At 39.4% G+C, this 12,340-nt stretch overlaps 1 protein-coding gene across 4 annotated transcripts in view; it reads left to right on the top strand.

The window, feature by feature from the left end:
• The window catches only part of sema6cb (semaphorin 6Cb), a 155,038-nt gene that overhangs the window by 69,849 nt on the left and 72,849 nt on the right, over positions 1 to 12,340 (top strand). For all 4 annotated transcript variants that reach the window (XM_084088151.1, XM_084088150.1, XM_084088148.1 and 1 more), the window contains one exon: positions 1,238 to 1,347. The gene's annotated coding sequence lies outside the window, so the exon portion shown is untranslated. The remainder of the gene's footprint in view (positions 1 to 1,237; positions 1,348 to 12,340) is intronic.

Genomic DNA, 12,340 nt, shown 5'->3' with positions numbered 1-12,340 from the left:
AACGATGTCTTTACTACCTTTCTGGGCCTTGAAAATTGCAATGACGTTGCTGCCTATGGCTGGTTCAGAAACCTTTCGGATTTCATCAAAAATATCAAATATACATTTGTGTTCCGAAGATGAACGAAGGTCTTACAGGTTTGGAATGACATGAGGGTTAGTAATTAATGACAGAATTTTCATTTTTGGGTGAACTAACCCTTTAATGTAAAACAGATGGATCAGAAAAGTCCATCCAAAATGTAACACACATTTCCAGTGCCACATATGCACAGAAAGCTTGAAATCAATGTTTATATTTTCTGGACAAGAGATCTGTGTGTTTTTTGCCATGGTTTGTTTTGTTCACCCTGTCCTCTGTAGCGTAATATAAATGGTTGAGTTCAGACACAAGTTTCAGGCTTGTGAGCAATGACTGCTCCCCCCTCCCTCACCCCTCAACCCCCTGGCTGGGACTTTGGGGGGGGGGGGGGGAATGAGTGATGGAAAGAGAAGGGTGAGAGGGCTAAATGCCTGAGCCACATGCGATAACTCACTAGCGGTTCACAGGGCTAACTGCGGTCAGAATGTGATAGCCTTGCACGAATGTGTTCCGGGAAATCCAGCCAGTCGCCCCCCAACCTCACCGGGGGGTTTAAAAGATCCAGTAATATGGAATTCCACAGCCGGTTAATTGAATCTGTGATTCGCAATCTCACGAATTGCACTATTTTTTTATTTTAGTGCTGCACCGCTGTAAAAGAACCCTCTATTAAAGTTTAATGTTCCCCTATTGAAGGAACCGCATGTGGTTAATGGATGGATGGATAGATAGATGCATATAGAAATGCATAGAGTTGCAGTACGTCTTGTGTATTAAACACAAATTGCCACCATGATTTTCCTGCCATTTTTTTGGACAGAAGCGGGTTAATGAATGGAAAGTTGCTGTTGCTTTTCTTTTTTCCGTGTACAGATGGGAGTTCAGCTCCCAAGCAGAAACATCTGGTCCTGTTTAGAGTTATGCCGTGTGTGTGTTTATGAGAGATTGTTTTTAAAGCACGAGCATAAGAGGGATTTTTTTCTTGAGCAGTGGTGAGTTCTGAATCTTCCTCTGTCACGGGTCACTGGCCGGTTCACATTTCCTGCCAACATGAGTCACCTACAAACCAGCGGTTATTAGTCTACAAATCTCCAACACAGCCAGATCCAAATATATTTATGTCTGCTTCTTTTTTTCCCTCTGTCTCTCTCACAGGATCTAAACAGAAAATATCTTTCTTCTTTGTGGGTGTTGCCATCTACCCTCGTGGACACCAGTGAGAGCTAAAGCGTTTCCACCACTGCTCTTCTGCTGAAAGGATAACAGTGAGTTTTGAATTCGTCTCTCTCTTTTTACAGTGATTCAGGTTTCCTGCCTGTCATCATGGACACGCCAGTTCGTATTTCCTCTCTTCGTTATGGCAGACTAAATCAATTGTAGACACAGCAGTTTACAGAGACGCAGCATCAGTTCGAGATCAGCAGAACTAACAAACGTGAATCGACCTGTCAGATCTGATGTAACCCATGCTAGCTGGATTGCGTCCGCTGTTAAGGAAAGATGATTGACGGGTATCTGAGATTCAGATCTGCATGGATCCAGTTTTCTGCATTAGCCCATTGTTTTATATACAGTATATCGGTAGCAGCTGGTAGAGATTTTGCTATGCTGTTTACCACAGTTTAAATGGGTACATTTTTATACTCTGTTATAAAAGGTGATGCTTGCAACATCCTCAAATGAAGTCCTTTTTGTTTTTAAAATATTGATGTCACTAGATTATCAAATAGACATTACTGGATGATTTGGATGCCTGTTTCCACCTCTGAGTAAAAAAAAGTACAAAAAGGTTTTGTAATTTCTCAAAATTGTGATTTTATATCTCATAATTCTGACTTTATATCTCAAAATAGGATTTATTATTTTTACAATATGACTATATCTCACAATTTGACTTTTATTTTTCGTAACTTTGACTTTATATTCAACATTATAACTTTATTTCACAATTCTGACTTTATCGCAATGACTTTTCATCTTACAATATTGGCTCTATTTCTCCTTATTTGTTACTGGATCACTATAATATGTCTATAATATGGTTTTATTTCATAATTGTGACTTATTGTAATTGTTCATTTACTGTATCTCACAATTTGACTTAATTTTTATTATACTTATTTCTCATAATAATAATCTCACAATTGCAAAATATTTCTAGTAATTGCAACTTTGTATCTGACAACGGGCTATATTGTACATTGTTATTTTATGAATTAATTTTGGGGTTGAATTTCTAGCACAAATAGCTAAAACATGAGACTATTGTCGTAATGTAAAACTTGTTTAGTATAAGATTTTGGTAATATGTTATGTATATCTATGTTGGATTTTTGGCATAAAATGAAACAACCTTTGTTTTTCTGGTCAAACACTCAGATAGCTCAGACTAAAACTGACATGCCCTCACATTATTTGAGCAGCACCATTATTCATTCACTCTTTCCCTTTCTCTTCCCTGCTGCTGCCCTCTGAGCAGAAATAACAGTGTAAGCACTCCCATTCTAGATTTCTCTCTATACTTCCCTTTTGTCCTGGAGTCCGCATTTTCATCCAAAGGTCATTGATGGCCACAGAGAATCACTTGGAGTGGTATTCAGTCAAATTGCATCATACTGTTTATCCCAGAGGTTCTCTCTGTATTGTGGAAGATCTGGTATAGAGCTGAGCCCTGCAGGTCTGGAAACGTGCCACTGGAAAGGCTCATACCAACTTTGTGAAAGGTCAGGTGAGAAAGCTTTTTTGCACTCTGGGTGCACGCCAAACGAAACGGGTTCTGGGTAGTTTAGTTTAGTCAAATGCTTGTGCATGTTTTGTTTTTTTTAATCCCTTTTCTCTTCTCTTCATCTCTGGCACCACATATTCAAACATACAGTAAGTGGGATTTTCTGCAATGTGAGAAGAGTGGCTTCTCAGTCTTTTATTGCTGTGATCAGCGGATAGCCGATTCTCTGACTCTTTGGCGGCCTTGTGACTTTGACTCTGCGACCATCTAATACTCTGACTCATTCTGCCTCATTGTTGCCCACCACAGCGGGGCTACAATGAATGGCAAAATCTCACCCAGTGAATAGGAAATTTCAGAGCAGTCATCTGGAACGGCACTTTAGGCTTGAATACAATGATTGGACTGTATGTGTGCTGTTTAAAGTCTACAATAGCATATTCCACATATTCTCTCTTGTTCTATATGACTGAAAAACCCTGTTATAATGATTTGGCTTGGAATGATAATGCATGACTGAAATAGTTTGAGATTTAGCATTTACTTAAAGAGATAGTTCACCCAAAAATGAATGTTCTGTCATTATTTAATCACCCTCATGTAGTTTAAAACCTGTATGACTTGCTTTCTTCTACAGAACACAGGAAGATATTTTGAAGACTTTTTTTGTCCACACAATGAAAGTCTATGGGGTCCAAAAAAATATTGACTTTCTTCAGAATATTTTCTTTTGTGTTGCACAGAAGAAAGCAAGTCATACAAGCTTTAAACTACATGAGGATGAGTAAATGATGACAGAATTTTATTTCTTAGGTGAACTATCCCTTTAAGCGTGCATTTAAAATGCCTTACATGAAGTAGGATTCATGCAAACTCCAGGTCGGCTACACAAACCTAATCATCAGATTGGTTCCAACAGGGAAGCACTCTGCTGCACAGTAAAAGCTTGGGGTTAAATTCACATTTTCGCCAGCAGATTGGCACTCAGGAATCACTTCCTGGTTCCTAACCACCAGCATCTAGTTATTTTCGGTGTATTTATGTGTGTGTGTTTGTCCCCCGGGGCCTGTTTGAGTTCTGAGCTTCACTGCCCTGAGACTAACAGGCAGGAGGAAGCAGATGGCTCCAAGGAGGGGTGACCCCATAGCAGAACTCTGACTCTGACAAAATTATATCCTATAGAGTCACACACGTCTTGCTTCTGTAATCCTAATAAATACCCAAACAACACACACACACACCAGAGCATGTGAGCGGAGTGGAGCGAGAGCGAGCGGGGAGCGGGAGCGGGCGGATCTTGGACAGAGCGCAGAGCGGCATTTTTAAAAGGACGGAGCGTCGCCTTATTTCCCGCTCCAATTTCGCTCCGCTCACACCACGAGTCTGAAGCATGCTCAGTCAAACCTAAACCAGGATCCATCTGTCTTGCACAGTCATCGACAGTAGACTATTTTCAGTCAAAACTCGGCTCAGTAATGGAGTTCAAAAAGTAGGCTACTTCAAAAAGGAAAATGAGAAGTCATACAGGTCAGGTGTACTATTAATATAACTAACTAACTAACTAACAATGATAATGTGGTACAAGAAAACGAATGTGGAGACATTGTTTCATTCAGCAAAGATTCATTTTGGAATCTCAAAAGACACATCTCTCGAAAACATGAACGTGAGCTACGCGAACATGCTGGGAAGAAAACAAAAGGTTAGCAAATTGAATAAGGTAACTTGTAACAAAGTGTAAATTAAATATAGCGTAATATTCAAACAAATTAGTTTTTTCATTCAAGTAGACCTAATGGTTCGTTTTATTTAGCCGAATTTGTGTCGTCCGTAATAATATTTATATTATTAGGCTCATTTATTTGTTTAATTTTACAGCTATTTGTGTGTATGGAAGCCAATTTAAATTTTAATCGTGCGCGTTGCGCAAAAGTTCACTTATCAAAATTCTGGCCTTATAGTTAATTTACTTTTAAAAAATGTATCATATTTTTGTTTATATAATTTTTATTTATATTATTAGGCCAATTTATTCGTTTAATTTTACAGGACTTTTTGTGTAGGCTATATTCCTTCTTACATAGGCCTGTAATCTGAAATAAAACATTTCTATTTAAAAAATGTTGTTGTTACTCATTAGTTCTTTAGGAGGTAAGGCTGTGGTCTAAGCTAAAAGTGATATACATGTAGATTTTTTTCCTTTTTTGGAGCGAGCGGGGGGCGATTTGAGTGGAGCGCGAAGCAAACCTCGTTGAGCGCTGAGCGATAATGAGCGGAGTGGCCTGATGTAGCTTTGAGCGGGGGGAGCGGAGGGGTGAACAGTTCCGTGAGCGATGAGCGGAGATTCTCACCGCTCCACTCCGCTCACATGCTCTGACACACACACACACACACACACACACACACACACACACACACACTGTACCTCTGTAATCCGCATTGCTGCTACTCCTCCTGTCTTGTCACAACAACAAGTGATGGGCAACCACTGGATTATAACCAGTCACTTTGACACATTTTATAGACTCAATATAGACCATATTGTGCAAATCCACAGTGACTGAGAGCGAAGTTATTAACTGAGCTAAAAGATCTCAAGAGATGGCGAATTTTATTCAGCTATAGACTTTAGTCTAAGTAAATGCCATATTTAATTTGGTGTCTTTGAAACGGAGGCTGCTAGGGACTGAAGTATAGTATGTTCAATATGCCATATTGTTGACCGTTCAGCCAATTGAACAAAAAGAGTTTTCAATGTCTCATTGGGTGAATGATCAACATCCATTATGCAATATGACAACAACCGTATTGAACTTTCTTCCCAACACAGGCTGATTTTCATTCATGACAAATTAAATGGTCAATTCTCTAGTGTATCTGGGATCAACAAACTTTTTGACATGTTTAATTTGGATAAATCACATAAGAATTTTTAATTACCTTATATTATTAATGTGAGCAATAATCTACATATGTATTGCCATATGGAGTTCTAGTGGAAATACGTATAGAACAGAAGCATCAGATAAACTGAATTTTTCTGGTAAAAGCTGTTAGATGTGCGAGTCATGACATGTTTTCTTTAGCAGATGATTTATATGTCTTTTGATTTGAATTGTGCATGTAAAAATGTAACTAAGTATGAAACTCATTCTTAAGTTCTCTGTTCCAAAAGTACCTGTAAATCCAAAGCCAGTTTTACTCTCATTCGTCAGTTGGTGTTCATTTTGGCTCATGACTTCAACATAGAAAACTAAATGAAATTACAATCACATAATATTATTCTCACTTCATTTATGTCAGAGTTTCCCCTTCAGTGTGTAAATTCTGATATGTGTGCCTGAGGTTACAAGCCCCTGATCTATACCCCTGTGATGGTTTTGGAGTAGCCCTCTAGAGCAGGGTTCACCAATCTCGGTCCTGGAGGGCCGCTGTCCTGCAGAGTTTAGCTCCAACCCCAATTAAACACACCTGAACCAGCTAATCAAGGTCTCACTAGGCATACTAGAAACTTTCAAGCAGGTGTGTTGGAGCTGGTTGGAGCTAAACTCTGCAGGGACAGCGGCCCTCCAGGACCGAGATTGGTGAACCCTGCTCTAGAGCAACCTCCTGACTCGCCTGAATCCTGTTGATGAATATAGACCTTCCTAGCTAACTAATATTGAGCATGTTTCAATTTAATAAGTTTTTTTTTTCAACAGACCTTGCAGCATGTTTGCAAAAACCTTCTTAATACCTGACTGAGATATCATCGAAAGCTCTTTGCAACCTTACCGCGACATCATTCCAGACATCTAGCACCCATAACAGTCTGCTAAAGTAAGTATGTGCTGTAGCTGGTCAGATGGGAGGTGGCGAGTAAAAAGCTTTCTCATGGCCCATTGTTATTCAGCAACAGTGCAGCATTAAGTGGTGTATTGATCTTCTGATGCGACTCATCCGTTGAGATTCCCCCACTGCTGATCCAGGATCAGGTCTGTCAGTCCTGGATGTCTCTCACATGCCTCCTTTGGGGCATTCGCAACCACCAAAGAGACCGAGACAAGCCGTGTCGATGTGTGAATCCTCGTGAATGTAGCCGAAAACCAAATGTGCATTAACTCCGCTCAGATGTTTGTCAAGAGATCCTGAATGCAGGATTCTTTCATTACTTTATTTCAAACATCCACAGACCTCAGTGAGTCGTTAGTGTCTCCTCTGGTTCTAAATCTCACCATGAAGGACAAAGAATTCCTCTCTGTGAGAAGAGCACCACATCCTAGAGTTATACTGCCTGAAGTCCATTCGATAGGACTGTCTTACTCTCCAACCCAGACAGAACTTTCTAAGCTCTCACTCTCTTCAGGTAGAAGGATGTCTGAAGACCTGGAGAACGTTTCTGATTGGTTGATCTCTCTTCTTTGATCTGTCAAGTTCCCTCTTATTTTTCAACACTTCACTACTTGATTTGTCTGGCTTCCTCCTCGACTTCGTCTCCATGGCATAAAAGCTTCATAACACGCATCCTGTCTCTCATGTACACGCAACAAACACAACCGGTCAAAAGTTTGGGGTCGATACGTTTTTTTTTCCTTCTCTTTCTTATGCTCCTCACAAAGGCTGCATTTTTTTCTATTAAAATACAGAAAAAACTAATATTATGAAATAATGAAATTTTAAATAACTCTTTTGTATTTTAATATATTTCAAAATTTAATTTATTCCTGTGATGGCAATGCTGAATAGTTCCCACAAAAAAGAAAAAAAGAAATAATAAGCACCAAATCAGCATATTAGAATGATTTCTGAAGAACCATGTGACACTGAAGACTGGAGTAATGATGCTGAAAATTCAGCTTTGCCCTCACAGGAATAAATGAAACATTTTAAATATATTTGAATAGAACACCGTTTTTAATTGCAATAATGTTTCACAATATTACTATAACATTTGATCCAATAAATGCTTATTCGTTCAATAAATGCAGCTTTGATGAGCATTTCTTTCAAGAACATTAAAAAAATTGTCCCTAAACTTTTGAACGGTACTGTATCTGATGGGATCATGACAGTGTGCTGCATAACAGGAATGACCCGCATATCGGCCCACAAAGGGATCGCTAACACTCGCTCTTGTCTGATCTCGCCTCAGCTGTGGGCTTGAAAAGCTGCCAACAGCAGATAAATGCATTTAGCTGGATGTCCCTCCCCTCCTCCTCTCCTCCCAGGGATGCGATGATTCTCAACTCCTCCCGGTCTTCGCCAAATGCTGTGGAAGCGAAGCGAGATGCCATTTCAGATGCCTGCAGAGGGTTAGATGGTAGCCGTGATACTGCAAATTGAGCTGTGGCGAGCAAGGGTAGGAGTGCACATAAGAAAGCTGAAATGCTTCGTGTTCAGTTAGTGAGATGTATTACATAAGGTTTATAAACCACTACAGAGGGATGCATTATTCATCTAACGTCATGCAACTAATCAATCATTTATCTTTAAATGTTTTTCACATCCACCGTCGTGTTAGTCTGCTTAAAACAGAATGATTTTGAAGCCCCTTTGTTAACACGGTGTAAAGTGTTAACAAAGGGGCTCAGAAGAGCAACAGAAGCTTGTGATTAATGTGCGTGGAGACATGGAGAAGTGCTTTTTATGCGCAAAGGGTTCTGGTCTGAGTGCGAGACATTCACACCCTCTCATCTGATAATTGTACGATAGAGACACAGTGAATCACTCTTACCTCTTGCCCTCCCCTTATCTCTCTTCTGTCGGCCTTTTTTTCAATCGCACAACACGTGAGAGCAATCGCAATCACATTCATCTGCACACTCACTGTCAGGCCCCTGGCCCTCGCTGACATGCTTTAGTCAGTGCTTTCCCTGTCAGCACGATTCAGAAATCCAAATAAAAGCATCCATGAAGCGGTGTCCATTGCGGCTGGACCGGACATTGAAACTGGCAGCCAGGCCCTTCACTCCTCTGCTACTCTCACTGCGTTTATGCCCCACGGGTCACATTATAATATTCATGGAGCCGATGTCTGAGCGTGAGTGAGTCGAAGCGTGGACGCACACGGTTTAATGTAATGTTAAGTCTTGCAGCAGGTAACGTGTGATGCTTCCATTGACATTCTACTTCAGTCACAATGCTGCTTTAATAACGGTCGACTCCCTCGACCTGGACCGCAGATAAAATGTGGCCCGGTGCATTTGCATTATTCACATTTCACACCAAAAGAAGAGTTTTTTTTAAAAAAAAATTTTTTTTTTTTTCTTAAAGAATGTCAATCAGTCCTCTTTTGTGGGTTGGATATCTTATTGACCTGAACTGTTTCCACAGATAAGCAGAATTAAACATAGCGTTCTACTTTTAGACTTGGCCCTGGGTCCAAAATAATTGGCAAGAGATGACTTTTATAGATTATTTTATTTAGGGCATAACCAGACCCCTGGATTCCTCATGCACAGCATTTTATTTGAACTTTGTAATTTGGTGTACTATGAAGAGATTCAACTAAGCATCTAATGAAAATCTTATGATCTAATGAAAATCTAATCATTAATCAAATATTTGGCAGCTAATTTAAGAGTTTTAATTGATTTTTCAGATTTTGCCTTAAGTTTCTTTTTAGTCTTGAGAGGAGAATTTTTATTAGGCATGTCAAGAAGATAAACCCATCTTCTGGAAATACCATTTAATAGGCCTTCACTGAATTATATGAAGATGTTTTGTGTTTTTTAGTTATTTTTTTTTTTTTTTATATATATATATATATTTGTATTTAATAATCTAGAATTGAAAGAATAAAGTTGTAGTGTATAGAGAGTAATCTTATAGTAGGCCTACAAAAAGGAAGTCATCAGATTTTAAAGTTGTAACATTATGAGATTATAAATTATTTATTAATTTTTTTTTATTTTTATTTTTTTATATTTTACGCTAATGTCATAATGTTATGACTTTTTTTCTCTCCCAGGACTTAAACTACATTCTGAAAATCCTACTATGAAATTATTCTTAAAACATTGTAACTTAATTCTCGAAATCTTTAACTTTTTTTAGTGTGGAGTTAAGTAAAAAAAAAAAAATTAGTGAAAGTTTAAGTCTGTGTAATATTCCACATTTGCTCTCACTCTTAAAGTAGGCAGCATTTTCCTTTGCTTATATATATATATATATATATATATATATATATATATATATATATATATATATATAGTACATTTCAAATGTCTAAATATATAATATTTACCAAGCTGCATTATTGATAAAAGGGGGTGGGGTGTTTCCTTATTTTAGGATGCTGTAACATCATGCAAGTTGTTCTCTATCTTACATGCAGTGCATATGACAACATTTTAGTCTGTAATTTCTCCCCACACTTTACTTTATTTACATTATTTGTAGCATTTCTGGACTATATCCAGCTACATCAGGCTTTCGGGTTACAGCAGTCTTTTTATTTTTTTAAATTTTTTATATACACTCACCTAAAGGATTATTAGGAACACCATACTAATACTGTGTTTGACCCCCTTTCGCCTTCAGAACTGCCTTAATTCTACGTGGCATTGATTCAACAAGGTGCTGAAAGCATTCTTTAGAAATGTTGGCCCATATTGATAGGATAGCATCTTGCAGCTGATGGAGATTTGTGGGATGCACATCCAGGGCACGAAGCTCCCGTTCCACCACATCCCAAAGATGCTCTATTGGGTTGAGATCTGGTGACTGTGGGGGCCATTTTAGTACAGTGAACTCATTGTCATGTTCAAGAAACCAGTTTGAAATGATTTGAGTTTTGTGACATGGTGCATTATCCTGCTGGAAGTAGCCATCAGAGGATGGGTACATGGTGGTCATAAAGGGATGGACATGGTCAGAAACAATGCTCAGGTAGGCCGTGGCATTTAAACGATGCCCAATTGGCACTAAGGGGCCTAAAGTGTGCCAAGAAAACATCCCCCGCACCATTACACCACCACCACCAGCCTGCACAGTGGTAACAAGGCATGATGGATCCATGTTCTCATTCTGTTTACGCCAAATTCTGACTCTACCATCTGAATGTCTCAACAGAAATCGAGACTCATCAGACCAGGCAACATTTTTCCAGTCTTCAACTGTCCAATTTTGGTGAGCTCGTGCAAATTGTAGCCTCTTTTTCCTATTTGTAGTGGAGATGAGTGGTACCCGGTGGGGTCTTCTGCTGTTGTAGCCCATCCGCCTCAAGGTTGTGTGTGTTGTGGCTTCACAAATGCTTTGCTGCATACCTCGGTTGTAACGAGTGGTTATTTCAGTCAAAGTTGCTCTTCTATCAGCTTGAATCAGTCGGCCCATTCTCCTCTGACCTCTAGCATCAACAAGGCATTTTCGCCCACAGGACTGCCGCATACTGGATGTTTTTCCCTTTTCACACCATTCTTTGTAAACCCTAGAAATGGTTGTGCGTGAAAATCCCAGTAACTGAGCAGATTGTGAAATACTCAGACCGGCCCGTCTGGCACCAACAACCATGCCACGCTCAAAATTGCTTAAATCACCTTTCTTTCCCATTCTGACATTCAGTTTGGAGTTCAGGAGATTGTCTTGACCAGGACCACACCCCTAAATGCATTGAAGCAACTGCCATGTGATTGGTTGATTAGATAATTGCATTAATGAGAAATTGAACAGGTGTTCCTAATAATCCTTTAGGTGAGAGTATATATATTTTACGTTTGGTCACATGAATACTATTTGACAATTAAAATGCCAACAAATTTTCATTGTCGATATTCACAACTGCTTGTTTTGGCCCTAATTATCACTGAGAGAAAACAGCAAGGAACATTAACAATGGACAAAATTTGAAAGTCTTGAAAATACTTCTTTGTGGTCCCTGCACTTCACTCAGTAGCGTTGAGAAAACCCTAAAGTAACACTGTTGCAGATCTGACATTTTAATGAGAAAATATAATTGGCTTTACAGTGTGCCACAGAAGAATACATAACATACACTGCCCTCATAGCGGTCTCAACTGGCCTGCTTGGTTTTCATCCACTGGTCCCTCGTCGCCCGAGGGTGTGTTGTGGTAGACTCAGGCTTTTGATCTGTTGATAGGACTGACACTCTGGAGATCTGAGTGTTTCTCAAGGTCTGACTGTGCTCCGATCCCCTTCTCCTTACTATATAATTAGCTCTGGACACTGAGGACGACATCCATGGGACTCAGCGAGACCTGCTTGAATTGTCCTTGCTGGAAAATATATAACCTCCAGCATGTGCAATATTTACTGGCTGAAATATCCATCCATCACACCTGAGAGTCTGGGAAACGTCTCGGTGTCTCATAACAGTCTGCTCTTGACTCAATAGAGGAGGATTGAGAAATATCAGCCGAGCCCTAAATAGCCTCCATTTCTAACCACAACACCCCACTAGTCCATTCTCTATTTCTTATTCTCTCTATTTTTTTCCCTTCTCATCGATTTGTTGCTCATATTCTTTGGTGTCCCCGTGCCCCCCTTTCTTCTTTGTGTTTCGTAATATTCCAATTCCAGGCTTGTGTTGCAATCGC

The sequence above is a fragment of the Abramis brama genome (genome assembly GCF_963993115.1).
Source record: "Abramis brama genome assembly, chromosome: 17".
NCBI classification, from domain to species: domain Eukaryota; kingdom Metazoa; phylum Chordata; class Actinopteri; order Cypriniformes; family Leuciscidae; genus Abramis; species Abramis brama.
Note: the sequence above shows the minus strand (reverse complement) of the source record. Positions and strands in the feature narration are given on the sequence as shown.